This window comes from Protomyctophum parallelum (genome assembly GCF_964188405.1).
Source record: "Protomyctophum parallelum genome assembly, chromosome: 1".
Lineage (NCBI taxonomy): Eukaryota > Metazoa > Chordata > Actinopteri > Myctophiformes > Myctophidae > Protomyctophum > Protomyctophum parallelum.
The window spans coordinates 44,040,958-44,058,815 of record NC_139697.1 but is presented as its reverse complement, the minus strand read 5'-3'; positions in this window follow the sequence as shown (position 1 = coordinate 44,058,815).

Sequence of the window (17,858 nt, the reverse complement as noted above, 5' to 3'; positions counted from 1 at the left end):
ATGTTTATTTTGTATGACAAAGTATAGGACTTTAAGCAGCTAATAAATATAGTTTAATTTCTACTTGACGGACACTTTTGGACATCAGTTATTTGATCACACGTCTGAACTTCCTCGGCAACCAGTATCACCCAAGTATAGGGACTTGGGCGTTACAGGTACAATAACAAGCCCTGGCTAACAAAAGGTTTACAAAATGCATGCAAAAAGAAAAACAAACTTTATGGAGATTTTATGAAATTCAGGACAAAGTCGGCTGAAAATAAATACAAGGTGTATAAAAATAAATTGGTAATCATAATGAGACAAGCAAAGAAAGAATACTATAACAAAAGGTTAGAAGAAAACAAAAATAATCTTAAAGGTACTTGGAAAATCTTAAATCAGGTAATAGGGAATAAGAATACATCCACAGAATTGCCCACTTATTTTACTAACAAGAAAGTGATAGAAAATATAAATGAAGTGGTGAATGAATTCAATTATTTTTTTGTTAATATAGGGCCAAGTCTGGCCAATTCCATTCCACAACATGCTGGGCAAAATGAAAATGATGTAGTGGAAGGGGGAAGTAGAATAATTCAGTCCATGTTTCTGGGAGAAGTGAGTGAAAATGAAATGAAATTATTGTAGCTAAATCAAAGAACAAAACATCAACTGATTGTGATGGGATAGATATGATCATTGTGAAGAAGACTATTGACTGTATAATTGAACCTTTAAATTATATCTGTAATCTTTCTTTTAGTACAGGAGTTTTCCCAGACAGGATGAAGATGGCAAAGGTTATACCACTTTTTAAAACAGGAAATAAACAAGATTTTACTAATTATAGACCAGTGTCGCTGCTTTCCCAGTTTTCTAAAGTGCTTGAAAAACTGGATTAATTTATTGAAAATAATAAGTGAGAGTCAGTCTTTCAGACTAATCGGTCCACAGCTCTGGCACTCATGAAAATAAACGATGAAATAACAACAGCGATAGACAATCATAAACACACAATAGGGGGTCTTTATTGACCTCAAAAAAGCGTTTGATAAATTAAAAAGATGGTTTAATAAAAATAAATTATCATTGAATTTGAAAAAAAAAAACAAGTTTATGATTTTCTCTAATATGAAAAAGGATGAAATTATTCTCTCTATAGATGGAGTGAATATTGAAAGAGTGAATGAATTTAGGTTTTTGGGTGTTATATTATAGATGAAAAATTATCATGGAAAAATAAATCATATAGCATATATAAAAGCCAAGGTGGCAAAAAGTATTTTTATTTTGAACAAAGTAAAATATGATTTGCATACAAAGTTATTGAGGATGTTGTATTGTACACTGGTTTTACCATATTTTATTTACTGTTTGGAAGTAGGCCTATGGGGCAACTCATTCAAGAGTAATATGACTCCCTTGATTATGTTACAAAAAAGAGCGTTAAGAAATTGAATCATGTATAAAGAAGATTTCAGAGCACACACCAATAGACTTTTTATGTTATCAGGGGTTTTAAAAATCATGGATTTGGTTGAATTACGAACATTACTGGTGGTGTTCAGAGCGAAAAACAGATCATTACCAACACAGTTACAGAAGTCATTTGTGTTTAGCTCAGAGGATGAGGACCATAGAAGAAGACATGATTTTAAACATCTGTTCGCTCGGACTACACTAAAACAAATTTTAGTGCACTTCTGTTACAGGTATAAAGTTATGGAATTCACCAAACCAGGAATTGAAGAGTTGTACAACAGTGTTTCAGTTTAAGAAAGTGTTTAAAAAGGAAAAGATTATGAAACATGAATTAGAAGGTTAGATATAAGTGTTATTTTGTTCCCTCAGCGTTGTTTTTGTTCCCTCAGCGTTGTTTTTGTTTGTTCTCTTGTTGAGCTCTATGTTCTTTTGTCTTTGTGGTTTTCCTTCTTGATTTTGTTGTTTTCCTTCTTTTTTATTTGATGTAATCATGGTGATATAAAATGTATGGTTGGTAGCAGCATCATTTAGATGTTTTTTTTTTTTAAATGATAGGGGCAGGTATAAATAAGATTTATCTTCTTCCTGCTCCAATTTTCTTTTCTGCTATGGAATATGTAAAAAATTATGTATAAAGTAAAATGAATACAATCATGTAAAACCATAACTGAAATGAAATAAATAAATATGAAATTAAGTTAAATGAAACCATGGATCTATTCCTGTGGTTGGTTTCTTTGTGTTGGTTAAACATGCTGTTGTACAGCATTATAAATGTGAATCTCTGTATTGAAGCAAAAATAAAATGATGAGAAAAAAAGAACATGTCCTATCTCCATCTGTAGCTAACCAGGGTTGGGCCTGGTTGTGTGTAAGCTTCAGCATAAGTCCTTTTACACTTGGTTGCATGCTGAAAATAGCAGATCTACAAGCTCACAATGCGTTGCACACTTGTAGATCGGCTATTTTCAAGTGTAAAAACAGTCATTACGTTAAGGCCCGCCAAAATACATTTTAGTAGACTAAATCAACTGTAGATTTAGATTTATTTACATCGCATACATATAAAGTAGTTCTCATGAAACATGCGTAAGCTAAGAACGTAAAAGTGGAACATCTAGCTATACATATTTACTATACTGTCCTATACATATATACTATAAAGTGCTGTGACTACATACAATGCAATTCTAGTGCCGTCTACATAACATGCTATAAGTCAATCAAATGCTATCTAAGTCTACAAAGTGTTATCTAAGGGGGTAGGGTAAGTGCTACGGGCCATGATGTTGTCTGAAAAGGTGGGTTTTCAGACTACAGTTTTAGTCATGGTCTCTTCAATACTTCTCATTTAGTTTAGTCACATTTCAGTCACCTGGAATGTTTTAGTGTTAGTCTAGTTTTAGTCGACTAAATATCGTAAGATATTAGACGACTAAATCTGCAGTTGATTTAGTCGACTCAAATGTATTTTGGTGTGCCTTAATTGATGCCGCCATAATGACTGTTTTTACACTGCTGCGCCGCGTTGTGAGCTTGCAGATCGGCTATTTTCAGCATGCAACCAAGTGTAAAATGACTTATGCTGAAGCTCACAGATACTCTTACTTAAGTTACTGGTATTCTCAGCGAAAGGCCGGCGGCCGACGGGCACAGGTCGCGTACACACTGCACAGTATTTGCTCCGATTATGCTGCCGGGGAGCATTTTTGGTGCTCGCCGAAAAAACTCCCGATCTGACGCAAGACCGGGCTTTGATTGAGTTTAGCTTGCTGTGTGTGAAAGGAGCTGCGAGAAGATCCAGCGCTGATAAAAGCGCTCGCTGACGCCTTCCCGAGCGTTGCTGAATATCACTAATATGTGAGCCACATGCATGCCATTGCCAGCCTCTCCTGGCTTACACTTACAGTACATCTGTTAATACACTTGTACTGTCAGTCATAAGCAGTAAAACTCCTGTTTTTATTCATAGACAAATAGTTTGTAGTAATGCTTGTATTACCGGGCCCCAAAACCAATGCTTTAAAGAGATCTTTCCTTTATAGATCATTGTCTCTTTGGAATAATCTGCCTCCAAACCTCTGCATTTACAGTAAATGTAGCTTTCAAAAAGCATCTACATTTGCATTTTACACTGAAGTGTTTTTGTATTGTAGTTTACTGTCCTTTTTTACCATAATCATGTAAGTTCAGCTATTTGTATTTGTTGGTCTGTGTTTTCTATACCTGTATTGTGTGTTTGCAGCAGTGGCTCAGCGGTAGAGTGACCGGATGGTAACCGCAAGGTTGCCAGTTCGATCCCTGTGGGCTCCCCCAGAGTTAGTGTCAAAGTGTCCTTGAGCAAGACTCTGAACCCCTAATTGCTCCTGATGTGCTGGTTGGTGCCTTGCATGGTTTCCTCTGTCATTGGTGTGTGTGAATGTGTGTGTGAAAAGGGTGAATGTAATGCACAGTCTATGTAAAGGTGTGTGAATGTGTGTGTGAATGGGTGAATGTAATGCACAATCTATGTAAAAGCCACTTGGATAAAGGCGCTATATAAATGCACCATTTACCATTTATCTGAGTACTAAGATTTAATAATTTAGTTTTTGTATGTTTTTTCTGTGGATCCCAGGAAGCCTAGCTGGTTGCCATGGCACCAGCTAATGGGGATCCTTAATGCAAATCAAATCAAATTCAGTGCATGAATACACTCAATGATTAGTAGTCTTTGGGGTGGGTGTGTTCCATGTGATATCCTAATCCTATCACACATCTTGTTGATGAGTTTCACTTTGTTGAACTTTGCCCAGCAGACGTGCTGTGACACTGTGGTATTTTAATCAATATTGTATACAATAATTTCTTGTTTTATCTCCTTTCCTTGACTCCCCCCCAACCTCAATTTAACTTTAATTGATTATTTCTCCTTTAATAATACCTCTAATATTTACAAGCGACTGCAACGTGTGTGTGTGTGTGTGTGTGTGTGTGTGTGTGTGTGTGTGTGTGTGTGTGTGTGTGTGTGTGTGTGTGTGTGTGTGTGTGTGTGTGTGTGTGTGTGTGTGTGTGTGTGTTGCCAGAATTTGAGAGACAATGACATCAAACCAATATTATTTAATTATGGGTTGAAAGACAACTGTGTGCACACCCTTAGTCTTAAAGGACCACTTCACCACTTTTCACTAATAATCATGATAAAATGGCACGATTTTTTTCTACTCAGTCTGTGTCTCATAGGAAAGCTGTGGGCAGTTTAGAAACCGTCTTCCAGTGACATCATCATTAGGCAGATTATTTTTTAAACAAGATTTCTTTACAAAAAAATTCATTATCGTGAGAACAATGGCTTCCATTTTCGCATTGCAACTTTTCAGGACTAGAAAGCCTGCAGTTTCTATTAGCTTGGATTCCCCATCGATGATGTCACTGGAAGACGGTTTCTGAACTGCCCACAGCCCTCCTATGAGACACAGACTGAGTAGAAAAAAATTGTGCCATTTTTTCATGATTATTAGTGACGACCTATTATATGAAGATATGTTGAAAAGTGGTGAAGTGGTCCTTTAAAGACCTTTTAAGCGTTTCGATTTGTGACAAATCATGACAACAAACAACAAATAATTACAAAGAAGGAAAAACAACAAAAAAAGTGTTGTAACCTGCTGTTTTTGTCTACTTTCTAATTATTTGTTCGGCCCAAAACATTGTGTTTATTGTCATGATTTGTCACAACAAGAGTTGGCTTTGTCCGCGGCGTAAACGTCTTTAAATAAATACTTTTTGAAAAGTCTGAGGAAAATGAACGGAGAATTATTTTCCGGGTCTCTCGAGGGGGCGGGACTGCGACGCTCTCTTACACTAATGTTGATAACTGTAATCATATCTCCTTTGTGTCTCCTATACACTAATATTGGTAACTGTACATGACAGTTCTGTCAGACCTGGTACTAATTTAGCAGCCCTCCTCTGAAGCTTGTCTATTTTTCTCTATATTGGCCTATTTGATTTTGTAAGAGCAGCAGACTGAGCTGCAGATTCATGATGAGATCTCATCAAGGATTTCGGTGTAAATTATTCTTTACCTAAACGTAAAAATGTTCTAATTATCCCAAACATGGAGTTTGCCTTTTTTTGTTTTAGTTTTTTAACTTTTTCAGAGATATACGTTTGAAATTCTAGTGAATTATCAACAACCACCTCTATGTCCTTTTCTTCCTCTACTTGATGAACCACCAAATCTACAACTGTAGAATTATCCAAGTTGTTCCTGTTTTTTTTTTATGTGCTGGATTTATTTCCAGTAACTACCCGTCACACAAGTTGCTGGACAGCGGTGGCCGAACGGTTTGCGGAGCGGTCTTGATATCGGAAGGTCGCTATAGTTCGTATCCCCGGACCGGCACGTTAAAATTACCACAGTCGAAGTGCCCTTGAGCAAGGCATTGAACCCCTACCATGAAATGTTCTATGAGCAGGGCCTGGCTGTAAACAAGTCCTTGAGCTTAGTCCAGTTACCCTGGGTAAACATGGTAACTTTGCTTTACTTTGCTGGTACTATGGTGATCTGCCTGAAGTTGAGCTTTGTCAGTTTCCTTGGTAATACTTCTAAACATGTTTGGGTCATCCGCAAAACGTTAGACATCAGATTGTATCTCACTTGGTAGATCGTTTAAATAAATATGAAAACATGCAGCTACACCTTCACTGCGTCCTGCAGGCTAACATTCCACTGATATTATTGATTTCAGCTGCTACAATTCCACCTCCTACAACCCTGCTACAATATAATACTGATATTAATATTATTATTGATTTCAGTTGTTACAATTCCAAACATGCAAACATGATCAGTTTTATTACTTTACTGTATTTGTTCATTTGGACGTTAAAGTGCATATTAACACATTTAGTGCCGGAAGTGCCTTCAAAATAGAAGCTCTGGGTGCCAGAGTTGTCTGATCGCTTTTACTCTGAAAGCCATGACCCGGAAACACTTTCCTAAAAAAAGTTGACTTTACAAAGAGACCTCAGATCCCTGATCATCTTAATATATTTTTTACGCTCCAAAAAGCGTTCATATTTTGCGGGAGAGACGGATGAGGAGCAGAAATGAAGCGCCAGCATATCGATCCATTCATCACCACGGAGAGCGCCTTGGATTAGGAGATACGAGTCATTCTTTCCGCCGCGCTAACATGGGAGTCAATGACAAGCTGAGCGTTAGCATAGGGCAAGCGAAAAGCGAAATGCGTTTATTGTGTTTATTTAATTAAATTAAATAAACACATATTTAGTCATGATTCCAATTCAAATAATATTTTTTTTGCTACAGTATATTATACTGTAGCAAAAATGGCAGATCTACTGCTCAAAACGCATCTTGAGCTTGTACTGTATATGAGCTATTTTTGCTGCTTTTGTGTGACAGAATGACAAAGTATTAATATTATTATTTATTTTTTTCACTTTTACATACATTTCTGGCGTGTGACAAACTGTAAGGATATTGTGACGATAACTTTTAACCCAAAGTCCAGAAGGCACTGCATGTCGATGCAGAGATGAATGAATTAAAGTCCTACAATGACTCAACTCATGATCAAACAGACTTTGGTCACCACACGTGACTTCCTACGATGACAATCAATCAACTCATCAAAGGCCGGAGTGATTGGCTTTGTTGTTGCCATGTTGAGACTTCCACACTGTGGGAGGAGCTTCATTGGTTCGTTTGCCCAACTGGCCTTATAAAGAAGCTGCTCATCGTCAAAGGACATTATCAGCTCATACCTGACACTGTGACTGACTGAGACTCTGACACATTCAACTCTTACATTTAGTCATTTATAGCTGACACTGTGACTGACTGAGACTCTGACACATTCAACTCTTACATTTAGTCATTTATAGCTGACACTGTGACTGACTGAGACTCTGACACATTCAACTCTTACATTTAGTCATTTATAGCTGACACTGTGACGGACAGACATTAAGTCATCTCAGACATCAGAAGCGTTGTGGATTCATCAGGACTTGTGACAGGTAAGTGCTGTTGATCACGCTGTGCAAATTTAATGGAATTCAACTGAATTCAACCACTGTTTATTTTCACAGCAAATGTATGTAGTTTTAGTCATGGTCTTTTTAATACATTTAATTTTAGTCATAATGTTAGTCATGTGAAATGTTTTAGTTCTACTTTTAGGCTACTATTAATATAAGGTTTTAGTCAACTAAATCTACAGTTTCTTTTGCCACAATTGCTGATTTTACACTTGTAGATCTGGTATTTTCAGAGTGCAACTGCAACCCAAAAAAAAGTATTTTTGTTCTACTTAGCCTCGGAAACCCAGATGTTTTTATTTAAGTTTTTTATTCCACGAGTCCCTCCCTAAAATGTTAGTCTAGTTTTTCCTTGTTGACAAAATTATCTGAATATTTAGTCTTAGTTTTAGTGCTCATAGGTTAGCTTTTATTACGTTTTTGTCAGTGAAAAAAAGACGAACATTTTGTAATTAATTAATTAATTAGCTTAGTTATTTTTGGAGGACTGGAGCACTTGCTTTTTAAAATTACATAATTACTCAAAAGTATATGATTTATATTCATAAAAAAGAACCAAACTTGCAAATTACATTATCTTTTTCATATGTCAGCTGTTTTACTATTTTACCCCCAAATTCAGAGTTAATTTGCTAATTTGATATTTGGTTCTGTACCAAGTCTGCTATTTTCCTCCTTTAAATCCAACGTGTTTGTCGGAAATATCCGATCTATAAGTTCAGATCGATGTAGTGTCGGCTTGTATATTGTCTATAGACAACCAAAGTCCTGACGTCATTCGCTCATCCCCTGGTTTGCGGAAGTAATTTCTCTATGGAGAATAACATTGGGTCATCTTAGAATCGTCTCACAAGTCACAGTTTCTGACCGAGGCCATGGCAATCAACTGGCAGAGGCAGAGGATGGAAATTGCACAGGTGTGAGGTGAGGGGATTTAGGCTTGATTAGGCCCACTGGCAAAGCCTGAGCAGAGCCTTTTGTGGTGGTTCTGGAGAACCGTGGGTCCGACCGACTCGATACCGGGCACTGCACTCCCTGCGGGGGTGTGGAACACGCGTGTCGACTTAGAAGTCGGTGGGGAAAGCGGTTCTCGAGTTACGTGCATTACAACCGTACACACACATTTATAGTAGGAATGACCAGAGCGGTCCCAGAGTCTTAGGTCACATTCTCACCTAATACTTCGGTAGACTCAGAACCGTATGGGCGGGGAAAGGGGATTCTTGCATATTTAATTGGCTGCGGTTTGCCTTCACACTGTCATTCGCAGCAATTGGAAACGCAGCAGGGGGGACCTTTATCAATGTGTTCCGTTCATAAACTATAGCCTACACAGTGAAATCTATGGTGATAAAATTACACTCATAACGTGCATGTGTCGTGCCGCCTGGGACCCCCCCCCCCCCCCCCTCTCTCTCTCTCTCTCTCTCTCTCTCTCTCTACGCACGCAGCCGCCACACACTGTTCTTTTGGGCATGGAGGCACAGCGCGCTGCATGAGCGCACTGATATAACTCCCCAGTCCCACACAGTGACAGCACTCCATGTTTACGGCACGCACAGACAGACAGACAGAATATTATGTAGGCTATAATACACTGCAGTGTTTTTATGTGTTTTCTTAAGCAATTGATTAATGTAGCCTACACGTCCTCATTTCGATCAGGGCTTCAGTCTCCTTATTCCACCACGTCTATCCACAGTAACGGGACATCTTTGCGCTGCGTAAAATATGCCTTAGCCGTCTCCAACTGTGTTCAGCTCCTCACCCGCCACATTATGTTTGCTTCATTTCCTTTATTTACTGCGGATTGCATTCACACCTGCACCGAATCGTAGTCAAGTGCGATTCGAAGCGAAGCGAAACCCACGTTTTTGGACGGAGTAAAATGCGGTTATTTGCTGCGCATTAGGATTCGAATGAGCCTTCACACCTGCCAAACGAAGCGCACTTTCTGACAATGCGCAGCAGGATTCGTTTTAATCGCAGCAAAGCTCTCTGGTATGAATGCGACCTTAATGCAGGGCAGAATGTAGCATTAGGGCTATGGACCAGAGCGGTCCCAGAGCCTTAATGCAGGGCAGAATGTAGCATTAGGGCTATGGACCAGAGCCGTCCCAGAGCCTTAATGCAGGGCAGAATGAAGCATTAGGGCTATGGACCAGAGCCGTCCCAGAGCCTTAATGCAGCCAGTACATATCCTCTCTCCCTCTCTTCAGTGAATAATGGCCCAGTCCAGCTCCAATGCAGTCGATCTAACAGTGATGGATGAGAGCAGTTTGGAGCCGACCTGGAAGGTGATTGGTGCAGGTGGATTTGGTCAAGTCTGGAAGGTGGGGCATCGTCAGTGGGGATGGGACGTTGCTGTGAAGATATTGGGTCTTGATAACGGGTAAGTAGAAAAGTGCTGGAAAGTAACTAAGTACTTAAACTTAAGTAACATTTTGAGGTACTTTTACGTTACTGTACTCCGAATTCCAATTGTCAACCCTAGTGTCATGTATGTCATCATGTGTCATCTTCAGATCAACCCTAGTGTCATGTATGTCATCATGTGTCATCTTCAGGCGTTCGAATGATGATTTAGTCCGTGAGGCTGACTCTATGCTATGTGCACAGTGCCCCCATGTCCTGAGGACCATGGGAGTCTTCAGGGGAATAAGATCCGGAACGGCCAATGTAACTGTGGGTCTGGTCATGGAGCTGATGGAGAGAGGATCCCTCGTCTCCTTGCAGGTAAGCCTTTTACCTATTTATGGTTTATTAATTTAAAAATAATAATAACTAGTCCATTCCCTTACAAAGTATATGTGCAATGTTTGGGTTATGCCCTTTGCACAGAATATCACAGAATATCAAAGTAGGCCTATATCAGGTATTACTTGGTTCCTGCAACAGTTCCAAGACACACACCAGGGCTCCAGTCTAAGGGAATTCCGACGTCTCTGGGACCTAAACATATGTATTTGGGACCTAAACATATGTATTTGGGACCTAAACATATGTATTTGGGAACCTAAACATATGTATTTGGGACCTAAACATATGTATTTGGGACCTAAACATATGTATTTGGGACCTAAACATATGTATTTGGGACCTAAACATATGTATTTGGGAACCTAAACATATGTATTTGGGACCTAAACATATGTATTTGGGACCTAAACATATGTATTTGGGACCTAAACATGTATTTGGGACGTAAATTAATCTCCCCTGGGACACTGACAAAGAAAATAAATATTGTGTTTTAAGAATGCTTAAAAGTTGTCGCAGGCAATGCTGATCATCATCCCTTTCAGATTAGCTGCAGACATGCATCATTTGAAGGTTTATTTATTTGTGTTTCTGATATTGTGAAATAAACTCTTTTTTTGACCACCTCCAACCATCACCAGAAAAAACTAAAGGACCTTCCACCCTGGCCTCTGGTCTTTCGACTGGCTCACCAAGTGGCTCTGGGCATGAACTACCTTCACACTCTCACTCCTGCTCTGATCCACAAGGACCTGAAGCCTGACAACATACTTCTGGACTCCAGCCTAAATGTCAAGGTCAGTCTTTTTTGGGGGGGATTATTACCACCTTCTAGCACTCTTCATGCTAATCTCCATTCTTTCTGTTATTGTATGAAGCAAAAAACACTAAACAAAAACAGGATATTTGTCTGTATCACTGTGGGAAACTTCCCTGGACCAGCTCAGGAAGTTCTTCAGGAAGGCATCGTTAAAGATGGCCATGCATGGAAGTTGTGCTCGTCAGATAGTTGGGCCATGAATCCTCAAAGGATGAGGTGCTCTGTGGCTACTAAGTAGTAGTAAGTAGTAATAGTAGTACATTTAGTTTATTTATCTTGTGAAATCTGTCGTCACTAACTGGCTTTATTTGAGATGCAACTGATGATGTGAGACTGTGACTAGGGGTGGGTCCCGAATCTCGGTACCAAGTATGTACCGAACCGAACGTGCCTGGGTACCGGGTACCCATTACAATAATTCAATTTTGCGCTGTGCCTGGCACTGAGGCGACATCATTATTAAAGTTTCTTAAACGTATTTTCAAGTAAAGTTTATGGGAGGAAACTTTTAAGAGGGGACAGGAATCTTGCGCCTTGTATGAGTCTTCACTACTGCATACGTGCGCAGCACGCTGGCTGCGCAGCATTGAATCAACATGAGACAAGGAGAGAAAGCGTCGGTGCACTCACTTCGAGTGCGCACCCGTGTGTGTGTGACTGTGAGTGTGTGTGTGTGTGTGTGTGTGTGATCACGGCGTAGGGTCAGATACCCAGTCTAACTTCGAGAGGTGGCGAAAAAACAACAAAAGATAGCCTACTTTGGGCAGCCCGTGTGCATGCACATTTCTGTTAGTAGCAAACCACAGCCTTTGTTTTCAATGATCCCCCATTGACGCGCTGCCCCTTCCCCTTCATTAGCGATGCTAATTTACACAGTCAATCGTGTGTGTGTTGCTCTCAGATCTCAGACATGCTTTTATTTGTTATTGGTAAGAGAAGTAGCCTACAACACTATTGCCCTGGGTAAATACAGAATCGATATTATATAGATACATTTAAAAGAATCACTATATTATCCACAAATGGCTCAATAAAGGAGAAGATGTTATACTATTCATTATACATGTCTTTAGTATACAGTATACACTCTGCTCTGACATGCCATGCAGACTGTGCACCACATGATATTTTTTTCTAGATTTCTGACTTTGTGTTGCAGTGATGTTTATGTTGTGTAGTCTCTTAGGCATATTTGTTGTCATTGTCAGTAGTAGTAAGAGGTAACTGTAGTATCCACAAATGGCTCAACTGTTAAAGGAAAGGATGTTGGTCTATACTCTATTCATCTGTCTTAAAGCAAAGTCTTTGTAATAAAAGCTTTGTGAAAAACAATTGACCTTAAGTTTATACCATTTATTTTTTTACTATATTATCCACAAATGGCTCAACTGAATGAGGAGGAAGAGGATGTTACACTATTTATTCATTACATGTCTTAAATTGACATTGAGCTTTTTAGTTAAACATTTGACCTCTTTTATATCATTTTGGAACCGAAATAGGGAACCGTTAAGAACCGGAATCGATAAGCAGAACCGGAATCGGTACCGGACTCGAAAAAATCCTAACGATACCCATCCCTAACTGTGACTGATCACCTCTAGGCCAATAACCCCCCCCCCCCTCCCCCCCTCTCTCTCTCTCTCTCTCTCTCCAGATCACTGACTTTGGCCTTGCCAGGTTTGTCAACACTGTAACAGCCACACCTCTCAAAGGGGTTGGGACAAAGTTCTTTATGCCTCCAGAGGCCAACTCATACGGAGCCACCTGTGCCTATGATGTCTACAGGTATTCATCACCATAGATATAAAGAACCTGCTATATAAAACGATATAAAAAGATGCCTCATTGAGCGCTGCGGTTCATTGGAGCGACGCGTATCGCACTGTAAGGCAGATTTCAAGTGTAAGTGCTGAAGGCACGCTGCGTCGCTACCACTCAAGTGACTGCTGGCCAATCACAGCGTGTCTTTTCCGGGACTTGTCACAGCCTTCCAATGCATTTAGGCCTATGTCCATTCAAGGGTTAATCCAATGCATTTAGGCCTATGTCCATTCATGGGTTAATCCAATGCATTTAGGCCTATGTCCATTCAAGCAGGCGATCTCTCCGCTATTAAAATGATCACAAAACTCACAGAATATTCAACCGATTTTGTCTCACCAACGACTGTTTAACCCAGTGGTTTAATTTGTGTATATGTAAATTAGTTAATATGTTATATGTGTATATGTAAACTAGTTAATGTGTGATATGTGTATATGTAAACTATAGTTTAATGTGTGATGCGTTGATATCTAAACTATTTGCTGATCAGTCTCTCTTTTTATTTCAGTTACGCTATGCTGCTGTGGAGCGTTTTACGTGAGTAATTCCCTTTACTCAGCCCTAGCTCAATCTTTTCGATATAATATAGATATTCGATGGAAATTCAATTATTTTTCATGGCGGATTCAGCCTCTACAGCCACAAACTTCTCATGCAAACTGCTAAGTTAGCCACTTAGCTCTGTTCTGTGAGACTCCATCTGATCACAGCTGGTGTTTATATTTTTATTAGGTGTGCTGTCATGCTCGTTTGAAGCGCGGGTAGATGGCTATATCAACCAATCAGATGGCTTTGTCAGAACTACCTATCTCATCCTCACAGATTCCATTCTTTGACTTAATGTTAATTCAACAATTAGAAACACAAGTATTGTGTATTACTAAAGTATTTTCTTCACTACTTCTCATCCCCTGCAATCATCTATGGTCCTCTATCTATGTTCTATCTATGGTCTTCTCCACTCTATGGTCCTCTCCACTCTCTCAGACAAAGGTCAGATCATCGAACGGTTTGATGGTTCCAGTGGAAGAAGGCCGTCCCTAGAGGAAGTTAAAGGAATGGAGGTCCCAGGGCTGGAGGAGCTGGTACAACTCATGGAGAGGTGCTGGAGCCAAGATCCTGACCAAAGACCAACTTTTACAGGTGAGAACACTGTCCTGCAATCACTTGCTAAGTTAAATGGTTTTATACCTCCGACCTACTGTAGATAACTGGTGATGTTCACTGAGTTGAGTTCTATGTTCCCCTGGTTCTATGTTCCCCTACTTACCTTAGGGTTAGGTCTATGCTTATAAGCAGGGAACATAGACCCAGAGGAACATAGATACTCTCCCATTTCCCGCCCTTCTTCCATGTTTGGCTCCTCTGTGTCGTTTTGCATCGTAGAGTTATGTCTCTCATGCGCTGCAGTGTCACGTCTATGCGCAACCTCGTCAATCGAGCCCATTGGTCAAAACCGTTTTCGCTCATTCATTAATCCGACCCCAGATTTTGTAAGCTGAACTTCCAGAGTCGGCCACCAGGCGACTCGAGCTTCTCTTCTCCGTCTCTGTTTTGGGGGCTTGAAGTATTAGCAGTAGCGCTACTCTTGCAATACCATATGTATATGTGGACACTAGTTCAGTCTTACCTCAACAATCCACTGCAGTGCATGGGGCTTGTTCTGAGCTTCTGATTCAATGTTGTGTCTGTGTTGTTCTGAGCTTCTGAATCAATGTTGTGTCTGTGTTGTTCTGAGCTTCTGAATCAATGTTGTGTCTGTGTTGTTCTGAGCTTCTGAATCAATGTTGTGTCTGTGTTGTTCTGAGCTTCTGAATCAATGTTGTGTCTGTGTTGTTCCCAGAATGCACTGCAGTGACAGAAGGACTGTACAAGAAGCATGAGAGTGGGATTAATGACGCCGTCCACAAAGTGCAACAGGAGCTGGTAAAGAACACAGGATGCCCTAACGCCATCTAACTATAGAACACATGATGTATTCTAATGTGATCTAACTATAGAACAAAGGATGCATTCTAACGTCATCTAACTATAGAACACAGGATGTATTCTAACGTCATTCACTCACTGTATAACTATAGAACACAGGATGCATTCTAACGTCATCTAACTATAGAACAAAGGATGCATTCTAATGTCAACTAACTATAGAACACAGGATGTATTCTAACGTCATTCACTCACTGTATAACTATAGAACACAGGATGCATTCTAACGTCATCTAACTATAGAACAAAGGATGCATTCTAATGTCAACTAACTATAGAACACAGGATGTATTCTAACGTCATTCACTCACTGTATAACTATAGAACAAAGGATGCATTCTAACGTCATCTAACTATAGAACAAAGGATGCATTCTAATGTCAACTAACTATAGACACAGGATGTATTCTAACGTCATTCACTCACTGTATAACTATAGAACACAGGATGCATTCTAACGTCATCTAACTATAGAACAAAGGATGCATTCTAACGTCATCTAACTATAGAACAAAGGATGCATTCTAATGTCAACTAACTATAGACACAGGATGTATTCTAACGTCATTCACTCACTGTATAACTATAGAACACAGGATGCATTCTAACGTCATCTAACTATAGAACAAAGGATGCATTCTGTCTAAATGCATTTTTCATATCTTTCTTTGTCTTACTAATTACCTCTTCCAAGACATAATGTTGTTCAATAGAGCTCATGCAGTACAGTACAGTACAGTACAGTACAGTACAGTACAGTACAGTACAGTACAGTACAGTACAGTACAGTACAGTACAGTACAGTACAGTACTTCATGTCTAAATGATACAACATGACTGTGTTCAACAGGATGGTGTCTTTCTACCCGAGGAGGAGACCCCCTCCGACCTGAAGGAGATCAGAGACATGATGAAGAAGATGAGGGTGGAGTCGAGAAACACTAACGCTGAACTCCAGCTCCAAAAAGACAAGATGGCTGACATGAGGGTGGAGTTGGGAAACGCTAGCGCTGAACTCCAGCTCCAAAAAGACAAGATGGCTGACATGAGGGTGGAGTTGGGAAACGCTAGCGCTGAACTCCAGCTCCAAAAAGACAAGATGGCTGTGGAGTTGGGAAAAGAGATGGCAGGTAAAGTAAACATGGAGCCACTCATGGAGCCAAACATGGAGCCACTCATGTGGTTTTATTTTTTCATTAAAATGTTAGATTCCTGTTGATTTGTCCATTTTATTGGGAAGAAAACCCGGACTGGATCCGTGGATCCGGATCCAGATCTTCAAATAGTAAAATCAACAGGAATCTAACATTTTAATGAAAAAATAAAACCACATGAGTTTTGGTGATGCTCTATATTGTCTGAATCAACTTTGTTTGTGTTTGTTTACGTACTAAAATAGTGACTTTGAGAGCTGTTTTAGCTACAATGTAAGTCAATGAGGAGCATATTTTGAATTATCGATTACTAATCACTGGAGCAGTTATTTTTTATTTCTTGTCCACATTTGGAGTTGCATCATGGCAAAGTAACTACACAACCCAAACCTCAAAAAAAGTGGTCTTACCCTTTAATGTAAAATACACGTATTGGCCTTGAATCAAGAAACCTTGAACAGAGAATTATTTTAGTGACTCCAGTACCACCAACACATCTAGCCAGTAGCATTGTTATAATTATTTTTATATTGAGCGAACATGTATTGATATATATATTTTTTTTTTACTGAAGTGTAGACATCACATTGTGATTCAAAAGATCATACTATGCTGATTAAGTGCATGAATCCAGTGACTATGTTTCACCATCGTGAAGAGATCTTTATCTGTTTCAGTCGTAAATTCAAGAGATCTTTATCTGTTTCATCTTAATCTTTATCTCTGCTGGTTTCAGTCCTAAAATACAGACTGGAAGCCATGGAGCCCAAACTGGCAACCATTGAGCCCAAACTGGCAGCCATGGAGCCCAAACTGGCAGCCATGGAGTGGCTCCAACTGGCAGCCATGGAGCCCAAACTGGCGTCGACTGTGAAGCCACTAACTTCCAAACTGGCAGCCATGGAGAAGATGATTGCAGGTGAATTCCTAGTAGAGCTTGTTATGAAACCATGACAATGCATTCTTTATGTTTAACCCAAATATTCATATTCTAAGGTGTGTGTGTGTGTGTGTGTGTGTGTGTGTGTGTGTGTGTGTGTGTGTGTGTGTGTGTGTGTGTGTGTGTGTGTGTGTGTGTGTGTGTGTGTGTGTGTGGACGGTATTGAATAGAATAATTTTACAGGTACAAAAAGTTCAAATAGAATCAGCATTTCAGGAATAAATTTAATACAGTTAATATTTAATACTTAATACTGTTAATAATACTAATATATTGATCTAATATGAATACTTAATAATGTTAATAATACTAATATATTGATATAATATTAATACTTAATACCGTTATTAATACTGTTATTAATACTAATATATTGATCTAATAATAATACTTAATACTGTTATTAATACTAATATATTGATCTAATATTAATACGTAATACTGTTAATAATACTAATATATTGATCTAATATTAATACGTAATACTGTTAATAATACTAATATATTGATCTAATATTCATGTTGTATTGAGTTCATATTCATGTATTGATCTAATATTCATGTTGTATTGAGTTCATATTCATGTTGTATTGAGTTCATATTCATGTTCTATTGATCTAATATTCATGTTGTATTGATTCCAGATCATGATGCTCAGCTGTCCACTGCAGACACAAGGCTGAATGTCAGTGAGAACAAAGTGCAGAAACTGTCCGGTAAGTTTATCAGATATAAAAGGTATGTCTGTCTGTCTGTCTGTCTGTCTGTCTGTCTGTCTGTCCGTCCGTCCGTCCGTCCGTCCGTCCGTCCGTCCGTCCGTCCGTCCGTCCGTCCGTCCGTCCGTCCGTCC